Source organism: Equus asinus, chromosome 2, assembly GCF_041296235.1.
Source record: "Equus asinus isolate D_3611 breed Donkey chromosome 2, EquAss-T2T_v2, whole genome shotgun sequence".
In the NCBI taxonomy this organism is placed as follows: domain Eukaryota; kingdom Metazoa; phylum Chordata; class Mammalia; order Perissodactyla; family Equidae; genus Equus; species Equus asinus.
Window position 1 is genome coordinate 79,491,550 of NC_091791.1, and position 12,408 is coordinate 79,503,957.

Here is a 12,408-nt window from a genome sequence, read left to right on the forward strand (position 1 = left end):
AGTACATTCCTTTTTTTTTTTTCAGGGAAGGATTCACCCTGATCTAACATCTGTTGTCAGTCTTCATCACTTTTTTTCCTTCTCCCCAAAGCCCCAAACATGATTGTATATCCTAGTTGTAAGTCCTCCTAGTTCTTCTATGTGAGCTGCAGCCACAGCATGGCAACTGACAGACGGGTGATGTGATTCCCCGACCAGAAAACGGACTCAGGCTGCCAAAGCAGTGAGAACACTGACCTTTAACTCCTAGACCCTCAGGGCTAGCTCTAGAAGTGAGTGCATTCTTTAGTCTCCAAATATGGGAGGATTTTCAGATTCTTTGCTCATGGATTTTAACTTAACTATATCTTAATTGGAGAACATACTGCTTGATTTAAATTTTCTTATATTCATGGGGACTTGTGTTATTGCCCAGTGTGTGGTCTTTTGTGTGTATGAATGTCTTATATGCATCTGAAAAGAATGTGTATTCTGATGTTATTGAGTGGAGTGTCATATACATGTCAATTGTTAGCAGTAGTGTTCAAATCTTCTATAAGCTTGGTAAGTTTCAGTTTAGTTATACTATCAAATACTAGGAAAAGAGTATTAAAATTTCCAAATCTAATTTTAGATATCAGTTTCTTCCTTCAGTTCTTGTTTCAAGAGTCTTCAAGTTTGGTTCTTAGGTACATATATACGTATTTAGAATTGTTTTGTCTTCAGGATTAATTGGCCCCTTCATCATTAGGAAATATCCTTTTTTGTCCATGGTAATATTACTTGTTTAAAGACCATTTAGTCTGAAATTAATATGGGCTAGAATTTTTGTGATTTTCTACATGTGATTTCTTATTCCATCATTTTATTTTTAACCTCTCTCTATCCTTATATTTAAAGTGTTTCTTATAGACAGCATATGTTTGGGTCTGGTGTCTTCATCCAGCCTGATGTTCTCTACCTTTTTCTTTGTGAGTGTTTAAGACATTTGCATGTAATAAAATGATCAATCTTATAGTCATTAAAGCTACCAACTTGCTATTTGGTTTTTTTTGGTCCCCTTTTATCTGTTTTTCCTGTTTCGTTGAATTTTTAATTGAATTGAGTTTATAATTTTATTTTTATCTCTTCTATTCGTTTATTGCCTATAAGTTTTATTTGAAAGTTTTAGTCATTAGCCTACAGCAGGGTTTGGCAGCTATCGCCTTGAGATGGTGTGGTTCGCAAATTGAGTTTTAATGCAACACAGAAAAATCCATTCATTTAAGTATCATCTAAGGATGCTTTTGCACTACAAGATCAGAGCTGAGCAGATGAGACTGAGAATGAATGGCCTGCAAGCCTAGAATATTTGCTATCTAGACCTTTAAGGGAAGTTTGCAGACTCCTATGTAAGGTTTTCAGCATGCATCTTTAATTTATCATCCTCTGCCTCCATGTAACATTGTATCAATTCAAATGTAGCATAACAACCTTTCACCTGTACGCTTTCTGTCTTGTTCTTTGTACTGTTTTGACAAATATTTCATTTCTATATGTGTTAAAACCTCACAATGTATCTTCATTGACTTTATGTTTCTTTAAACACTAAATACTTCTTTATGGAATTTCAGAAAATGAGAAAAAATTCTTTTAGTTTATCCCAATATTTGTTATTTCCAACCTTCTTCATTCATTTTTCTGGATCCAAGTTTCCATTTGGTATTATTTCCTTTCTCGTAAAGAAATTTCTATTTCGTTTCTTATAGTTCAGGTCTACTACTGACTCCTCTAAATTTTTGTTTGAATAAAAGTATCTTTACTTCACCTTTATTTTTGAAGGATGTGTTCTGTCAATATAGAATGCTGAGGTAGCATCTTTTTTTTTAGCACTTTAAAAATATTGTTGCATAATATTCTGGCTTGCCTTGCTCTTTGTAAGAAGATTTGTTATTCTTATATTTATTTCTCTATGTATTGTGTTTCTTTTTTCTCTGGCTGCTTTTTCAGTTGTTTTTGCACAATTTCATTATGATGTAGCTTAGTCTGTTTTTCTTTTTGTTTAACCTGTCTAGTGGTCATTGAATTGTGGATTTCTAGTTTTCATCAAATTTGGTAAAAATTGTCTCTATTTCTTTGTCTATATTTTTTCTAACACACCCATTGTGACTCAGATTTCACATATATTTAACTGCCTGAGATGAAATCATTTGTAACTGTTAATTTTTTCAGTCTTCTTACTCTTTGAGATTCAATGTGGATATTTTCCATTTATATATTATCAAGCTCAGATATCTTTTTCTCTTATGCAATGTCTAATCTGCTATTAATTTAATCAAGTACATTTTTCATTGGCGAGATTATATTTTTCTTTTATTATAGGATTTTTAAAAATGTTCTATTTGCCTCTCCTATATATTCTTTTCATTCCTTTAAATCCTCATACATGTTTATACTAGTTCTTTCAGAGTCATTGTTTGCCGATTCCATCAACTCTGCCCTCTCTGCACCTGTTTCTATTGGCTGACTTTTCTCTGGGCTATGAGTCACATAGTCTTACTTCCGTTCATGCCTGGTAATTTTGATCAGATGCTGAACATTGTGACTACAAGTTTGTCAAGTGCTTGGATTTTGTTGTCTTCTTTTAAAGAGTAGTGAATTTGTTTTGGCAGGAAGTTAGTTATCTTATGAATCAATTCACTTATTGTAACTTTTGTTTTTAAGATTTGTTAGGACAGGTTTAACGTGGCCTTTCTCCAGGGTTAGTCTAGCCTTCCTACTGAGGAATGAGCTACCTGGAGCCCATATTGAACGGCCTGGGTATTTCACCAGGTCTGTCTCCTCAGGTTTATTGGAACTCAGTCGCCTCTCAGGCCTGGAAAGCTCTTGGAATTGTTCACCTTACAGCTCATCAGAAGTACTTTGCCTGGCCTGCTGGATTTCATATAATTTATGTGCAGGTAAGTCTTTAGTAACAAATTCAAATGAACTCATACAGATTTCTGGAGATGTTTCTCAGAATAGTTCCCTCCTTTCTCATATTCTTCCCTGTAAATCCCAGCTGACTCACCATCCTTAAGTTCCAATCTGTTCTACTGAATTGTGAAGTACCAAAATGCTCTACTTGGTGCCATCACCCCATTCTACTGTCCTGAATGTACTTCCAGAAAAGAAAAGCCAAGTGCATCAATCGATTCCATTGTATTTTGGAATCACATGCTGCATGTAACCTAATGACTGAAAACTATTGTTTCCTATATTTTGTCCAGTTTTCCAGTTCTTTATGATGAAAAGGCAGTAACATGGCCAGCAGTAGAAATTATGCTTCATTGATTTCTATTCATATGTTTATTATTTTCTTCTTTCCAGACTTTTAAAAACATTTTGCTATTGTTTTTCTAACTTCTGAAGTTAAAACTAGGTTGACTTTAAATTTTCTGTTTTTCTAATATATACATTTGTAGGTATAAATTTTCCTTTCACTGACCCTTCTAGCTTATATCAAAATTCTATTCTGTCATATTTTCATTATCATTTAAATTCAAAATATTTTCTAACATCTTTTCTGCTTCTTAGACTCAGGTTATTTTATGTTTTTTGCTTAATTTCCACATGTTTGGGCATTTTCTAGTTAACTTTTCATTATTGATTTCTACTTATTTCCTATGAAGTCAGAGGAAATACTTGAATGATTTCAATCTTTTCTAATTATTTACACTTGCTTTGGAGCCCAAGATGTGGTCTATTTTTGTGAATGTTCCACATGCACTTGAAAAAAATATGTATTCTGCAGTGTTTGATGTGCATTCTAAAAATGTCAATTGTGTCAAGTTCTTGTAATATTCATTGCAAATCTCTAATATTCTAACAATTTTTTTGTCTACTTGTTATCTCAGTAATGAAAACAGGTCTTCTAAAAGCTTCAGACATGAAGTGGATTTGCCTATTCCTCCTTTCATTTTGTAAATTATTGCCTCAAGTAATCTATTTTTTATTTATTTATTTTTATTTTTATTTTTTTGAGGAAGATTAGCCCTGAGCTAACATCTGCTGCCAAGCCTCCTCTTTTGCTGAGGAAGATTCACCCTGGCTTAACATCCAGGCCCATCTTCCTCTACTTATATGTGGGATGCCACCTCAGCATGGCTTGCCAAGCAGTGTCATGTCTGCACCTGGGATCCAACCCGCTGAACCCCGGACTGCCGAAGCAGAACATGCGAACTTAACCACTACGCCACTGGGCCGGCCCTTCAAGTATTTTAAAAATATGTTATTGAGTGTATACAATTTAGGATTGCTATTTTATTATACTGATTCATCTATTTAAAAGAATTTGTATTGTATCTTTTTATCTCCACAAAATTATACTGAGTGAAAAAAGCCAAAGCTAAATGTTATGTATAGTATAATTCCATTTTTATAACTTTCTTGAAATGGCAAAAGTTTAGAAATGGAGGACAGATAAATGGTTGCTAGGAAAAGAGAGGAAAGGGTAGGGAAGGATGGAGGTGGGTATGGCTATAAAAGTGCACCATGAGGGATCCTGGTTGTGGTATTATATTATAATTTTACAAGATATTACCATTAGGGTAACTGGATAAAGAATATTTGAATATGTCTCCATATTATTTCTTACAATTGCATGTTAACCTACAATTATCTCAAAATAAAACCTTTAATTAAAACAATGCCTCCTAAAATTTTAAATTAAATAGCAGTGACCTCTATTTTTAAACCATTCTACATTTATATATTTTATTTGCCTTTCTTTCATTAATAAGACTTTTTTTAATGTTACGTAATAGTCTTTATGCTTTTGTTGATTTTTTGGGGATAGCAATTCATAATTCTTCCTTTTTGTGACTTTTTATATTTAAGGATAGGAATCATGCCATAAAAAAGGGGAATCACGTATTTTCTCTTCCATTTACTAATTTTAAGTCTGTTGCTGATTTAGAATTTAGCCTGGTATGAATCAAAAGTAATATATATGATTACTAGAGATTGACATAGGGAGCACAGCAATTGATTGATGTTTAACTACTAGCAGCATAGCTAATTACTTTTGATCTAGAAGTGAAAATTGGCCTTTGTCATATAAAACAATATTTGTGTTTATTTCCTACAGTCTGTCTAACACAGAAACTAATTGGGTGATATTTATACATCAGGGGAAGAAAAGCAAATTATTCCTTTGATACATCTCTATCTTGAGATTCTATATATCTTATAATACTAATATACATTGCTGAGGTTTCAAAGAAATTCTTTTCCTCTAAATCCTGGGCACAGGGTCAGATTATGTTTCCAGCATCCCCTGTGGTTAGGTGTTGTCATATCGTCAAGTCTGCTGAATAGAATGAGAGCAGAAGTGATGTTTATCACCTCCAGGTCTGCCCCACATTCTCTTCCCTGGTATCTGGCCTGATGCGAAAGATCAATGGAGGACACAAAGGCTCTAGTCCTCGGCTGGTCCACGAGACGAAAACAGGCCAAGTTCCCAAGTGACCAGAAAGGAGGTCACTTACTCATTACAAACATCAGTATTGATCACTGAATGAGCTAAAAATTACTTTTACTGTTTTAGGCTGCTCATTTTTCAAGTTTTTTTTTTTTTTTTACAACAGTCAGCTTTTCATTACTAAAATCACATTGTAATTTTGTTTAACTTTATAAGAAACTGATTTTTTTCCCCCAAAGTGGCTGAGTTACCTTGCTTTCTTACCAATAATATGTGTACTTTTCAGTTGTTCCACATCCTTGTTGATGCTCAGCATTATACGTGTTTTCAATTTTAGCAATTCTAATGGGTACTCAGTCACAGAATTGTTACTTTTTAATTTGAATTGCTTTAATAAGAACTATTTTAAGTGTCCTTTCATATGCTTTTATGCCATTCATATACTTTCATTTTTGAAGTATATAGTCATATTTTTCTATTTTATTAGGCTGCTTGTAGTGTTATTGAGATGTAAGAATATTTTTAATATATTTTTAACAAGATTCATATTGGATATATATTTTACAATTTTTTTTCAAGTCTGTGACTTGTGTCTTCATTTTCTTAATGATGTTTTTTGGTTTTTGGGTGGGGTGTTTATTGGTGAGGAAGATTGTCGCTGAGCTAACGTCTGTGCCAATCCTCCTCTATTTTGTATGTGGGACACTGCCACAGCACGGCTTAATGAGCGATGTGTAGATCTGTGCCTGGGACCCCAACCTGCGAGCCCTGGGCCACCGAAGCAGAGTCTGTGAACTGAACCACTATGTCACCAGGCCTGCCCCAATAATATTTTTATTACAAAAAATGATTCTAATTCTGGTGATACCCTTATGAATATTTCATTTATAATTCTAGTATTTGTATCCTGTTAAGGAAGGTTTTACCTAAGCTAAAATCATTAAGATTTTTTCTTATGTCGCCTTTAAAGTTGTTATAGTTTCAATGCTTAAATTCATGTGTATAATCTGTTTGAATTAGTTTTTTTATAGTGGGAGTTTTTTGTTTTTTGTTTTTTTTTGCAGAGGGAAATCCTAGTGTCCCAGCACCATTGTTGAAAGATTATTTTTTGCCCATTGAATTGACACTTGGATCTATTTATAAGTTAGATGTTTCAGGACTTTTGATTCAGTTCCATTTATTTATATATTTCTTGCTTATCTTTTTGCCAATATTGCACTGTGCTGATTACTATAGTTTTATAGTATGCTTGAAATTGAGTGATGCAAGCTCTCAGTTTTGTCTTCCTTTTTAAAGTTCTTTTGTTTATTCTAGGCCCTTTATGTTTTCATATATATTGTGCACAATTAAGTTATTTTCTATTTTAAGAATGCCTGCTGTGATTTTAATTGACATTTCACTGAATCTATAGAACATATGTTTTAAACATACCAAATCTTCTGACTAATGGGCATGAAATATCTCTTTATTAATTTAGATCTTTTAAAAATTTTTCTGAGCAATGTTTTGTACTTTTCAATGTACTAGTCTTTGGTGTTGGTTTAAATGGTATTGTAAATGGTATTTTCTTTAAATTGAATTTCACTTCTAATTATCCACTGCTAGTTATATAAAAGCAATGGTTTTGGTATATTAAAATTGTATCTTGTGCCCTTGGCAACTCAACTCATATTATCCCCAGTAGCTCTTTTGAGGATGCCTTTTCATTTTCTATGGAGACGATAATTTCTTCTCGAATAAAGACAGCTTCTCTCCTTTTTGCTATCTGTATTTCTATCCTTTTCTTTCTGTATTGAAAGAATTAGGACTTTCAGTACAGTGGTAAATAGAAGTAGTGAGAGAGAACATCCGTGCCGTTTTCCTAATTCTGAGGGAAATATATTCAGTTTTTTTTCCCATTTTAGACTGTTAAACAGTCTAGTAGACTGTTAGCTATAGGTTCTCTATAAATTTCCTTTACTGGTTTGAAGAAGTTCCTTTTTATTCTGTTTCCTAAGAGGCTTTATAATGAATGGGTGTTGGATTTTGTTTGTTTTTTTCTTTCTGTTAATATGATTAATTGCATTAATTGCTCTTCCCTGGGAAGGGCAGTGGTGGTAGAAACTCACTGATCATGATGTATTTACCCTTTACATACAATTTGACAATTTAATTCAAGTAATTTTATGCTTTTTATTAACTTTTAATCAAAATGTTTAAAAATTAAAAAGCCTACTTGCTGTTATTAACATTTAACTTTTACATACATAAAGCACTTTAATAATATATAGGATCAGTAAAATCAGCAAAATGTGGTCAAGAGAAGCATACAAAATGTTGAGGATGTGACTACATGTCGATGAGAATTAAAAGTGTAAAATGTTAACAATAATTTTAACGACAGTAACAATAAGAAGGATAATAACCCTTCATAGGAACACTTAGTCCTTCCCTGCAAAGGACACCACGAGAATGAGAGGCACGTCTACTTCTTCTGAAATAAGAAGTTATAAATACTTTTACTACCGCAATTTTTCCATTCCATTGCCAATGCCAATCTGAGAAGTTTGCTTTGTAGACCACGAGACAGAACAATGGGCGTAATCTTGGACCAAGTCTATGTAATTACAGCATCTGATTAAAAAATTTGTCTAAGTTTATAGAGGTGCTTTTATAATAATTAAAACAAATATCATCCTTTGTTTCTCTTAAAAGATATTTTCCCACATGTAATATCCAACAGTGGCTTCTGTAAAACTCTCTCAATTGCTATGAAAACTATCTTTTTTATCAAATAAGGAAACGCGGGCATGGAATTATAAAATGCAGTACAGCACCTTTTGGCATATCTTCATGACTGCGTTTACTACATTAGACTTACAAATCCCTGAATTTGTATAGCATCCTAAGTAATTGAAGACTTCTTGAGGGCAAGGAACTTTATACTTCTGTCACCTATATAAAGCTAGTAGGTGGTGAACTGTAGAGAAATGAACTAACTAACAAAAATGAACTAATATTCAAGTTGACTGTGTAAAGCCAGCATTAGAGTTCTTTTCTGTGGTGACGTTATTTCTAAGTATTTCAGGCTAAGTCAGCTAACTTATTAAATGAAAAAAAAAAAACTGTTCACCATGCTCTTCAGATATTAAATTGTCTTTCAAGATATTTTAATGCATTTTTGTAAGAGGAGCTTTTATTTTGATGTGATATGATGTATCTCTGCCTTAAATTTATTTTGTCACTGAATCATTAGTTATTTAGATGATTACAACAGTTTATTTGAACTTTGCTTGATTACATTTTAGTCTGTCGAAATTCTTAGGAAATGCTGTGTGTGTGCATATATTATATATACATATAATTTTTTTTCAAAATCTTCAATTGAAACCACAAGCGTGTAGCTCTCTGGAGACAAGACACTGCTTTAAAAGTGATTATAATTTTGAGTATTTAATAAAATATGTAAACACATGTATTATTTGTAATGGTCAATATGATTAATTGTAACTCTTTTGGTAGAGATGTAGCTTTAACGTCTAAGCTAGTTTTTCATCTCAGTTGCTCATAGGTAAAGATTTTTTTCATTTGAAAAGAAATATTTGGAGAATGTGCAGTAAACATCATCTATTTTGGTACTCAGTAAACTTTTGTTTCAAATGTTACATTTTCTATTTTGATCTCAGAGACTGTAGAAAATATCTCATAGTATTTTAGATCTTACGGATCTACAAATCAGAAATTTATCTTTTGTAGAAATGGAAATCCATGGAAAGTGTTTTATTATTTATTGTTGAAGATTGTCAATCTGAAAGACTCAAAGTGCTTCTTAAAGAATACAGGGGTATACTCACTTAGAGGTTACACCATCCAAGATTGGCTAAAAGTATTTTCACTTTAAGAAGTAAAACTCTTTCTCAACTTGAAGATCATAAACGGGAGTGAGATAAATTTGGAAGTGAAATAGCAGTGGCTTGAACATCACAGTGATCTGCTTGGAGACCTGGATGGCAGAGGTGGGGCTTTGCCCATTTTTGTATGTGGCCACAACTGGCCTCATTGCTTAACTGGTGTGCAGCCCCACCAGACAGAGGTTCAACATTCTACCCGGAGAGGATGACGTCAGGAAAGGAAGAACGAAAGACATGGGGAGCTCATAGAAAACAGTGAGGTTTGTGCAATTTTAAGCTATGCTCTGGATTGTTATCTAATTGGTATTGCTTCTAAGTTAAAAATTAAACCTTCTTAATGTAACCAGGGAGCCAGTTAGGGGCAGATAGATTAGTTTGAATTTTATATAAGGTAATCGTCACAATGTGCAGCCTAGAAGCTTCATAGAATCCTGCATTTTATCAGCCAGTGTCCCTAGCTCCTATTTCATGAGATTCTGTTTATTAAAACTCATTTCTTTTATTTACAAAGGCAAAATCTGTGAAAAGTACTATAAAAAGCCCAGATACATTTTGGTCTTGAATATTTTGGACTCAGTATAATTTCATAGAATCACAGAATTTCAGAACTTAATTAATAATAAATATCTTCTAGCACAACTTTATTATTTTACAAATGAGAAAAAAATGACAAAAAGGTTACAGATAACCTAGGTTTTTCTCTAATTGCGAGGTTCTCTCCCTTCATTTTATTCTTATTTTCTCACTTTTAGCATTTTCTTATTCAGCATTTATTTTTTAAGTGGAATTTTAACTATTATTTATCACAACACTCTAATGTTATTTTTCTTAAATAATAGATTGTTGACTATTCTCCCTGTCCATTTTTTCTGTGTATGTGTGTTCAGGAAATAACCATTCCTTAGTTTTCCCAGGAATGCCTTTTATGTCTCCCTGGGACAGCAGCCCAGTGAGAGATGACAATGGCATGTCAAATGCTGGCAATTATTATAGTTTATCAATGCAAATATGCCTTTATAACTTCATTCAGATTGAAATGTTCTTATTTATATCTGCATAATTCTGTCATCTTCCACACAGATCTAATTGCAACCCCAGATACACTTTGATCACATATCAATTTATATTTAGCCTGAGGAAACAAAACATTCAAACTCTATAAATCACAAGAGTGCTAGTATGCCATATGTTTTGGAATGGTACTGGTAATGACAATATAAACTCAAATCTCCATTGATGAACTCCAATATCAGTCTATGAATAATGCAAAATTATGTTTTCATTCCAGGCAAATAAATGCTCTTCCATTCTAGAACATCCATTTATTTAACGGCTCTACCATATCTCCATTTACGATTTTTCCCTAAGAGATTTATACCAAAAATTTGAAAAACTTAGATTAAACGGAAAATTTTCTAGAAAAATGTTGGGAAAAAGAAATTTAATACTACTGACTCATTAAATAATTGAATTAATAGTTAAAATTTCTCACCAAGATAACTCAAAATATTAACTTGTCACTAAATATTTTATAGGTTAATTCTGCCAAACATTCAAAAAGAAAGATGATCAATAAAATATTTACTTTATGAAGTTATTATCCTGACACCAAAATCAGGCAAGAATAGTACTAGAAAATACGTTTAAATGACAGTCCCCTTCATGAATGTAGATGCAGATATCCTAAATAAAACTTTAGTAACCAAATACAACAAAGTTATAGGGAAAAAACACCTTTGACAAAGTAGGATTTATTCCAGCGTGTAATAAAAACTCAGAAGCTTAGAACACTTGGAATGTTTACACACACTCACCCACATACACTGACTAATATGTGGAGTATGTGGTAAAACCACTTTGGAAATATATGTCCAAGAAAGTTTACAGCAACAGTATTAAAAATCACCGAAACTTTAGACAAACAAAATATTAATTAATAGTAATATGAATAATAATTTCAGGTGTATTCAAACAATAAACATCTATGACAATGGAAAAGTAATGAACTGAATCAATATGAGAAAACGTGCATGAATCTAAGAAAAATGGTGAAACAAATGACACAAAAGAGTGCATGCTGTATAACTCACTTGACAAAGTCTTCAAAAACAGGTGGAACTAAACTATGTGTCAAAAGAATCGTAGTTACCTTGTGGATGGAGTGATTGGGACGGAATACTGAAGAGGCATCTGAAGTGCTGGCGGGTTTCTATATCTTGATCTGTGTGTTGGTTGCACAGATCGGCAAAGCTCATGGAGCAATACACTTAAGATATGCACACTTTACAATTTATATGTAAAATGGTTCAATAAAAACTTTCAAAGACAATATCAAGAAAAGACAGAAAATTCGGGGAAAAGCTATTATAAACCAGTATATAAAACAAATGATAAGCTGGGAGAAACTATACTATATTCATTTATCCAGATTATATTTAAAAACAAAAAGTCTGCAAATCAGCTACACAAACAAAAAAACTTTTCACGACAAATGGAAAATGGGCAAATTATATAAAAAGGGGTTGCATGGACAAGCCAAATTTAATGATTTGTGGATAAAAATCTAGTAGAAGTCAGAAAAGTGAAAATTAAAAAGGAAACATTCAATAGTTTATTAAAATTAAGCACAAACCAAAGAGTCTAGCAATAGCACATGACCAGAGTATAAATTGGCATTTCTTTGAAGAAAAATTAAGCTGTATCTTATAAAATTCCAAATCTACATGCTGCATGGCCTAGTAATTCCATTTTTCTATCTAGAGATGTACTCAGGAGAATATTTATAAGGATATTTGTTGCAGCATTATTCAAAGCAGAAAAAAATCAGAGATATATTTAGTATCAATTTTTAAACGTATAAATACAACACATTTTTTCCCTGAGTGTGATTTTCTACAGAATTAAAAGAATTTTAGTAAATCCATTTGCATAATTTGGGATTCTTTACCAAAATTAATTATAAATGAACAAAGTAAAACTCAAATGAGATTCATAAGCCATTATCATTAATGTAAATTGAAACAAACAGAATGAAATTATATATTCTCATAGATATCTATTAATATAAAAATATATTTGAGGTATATTTGAAAGACATTC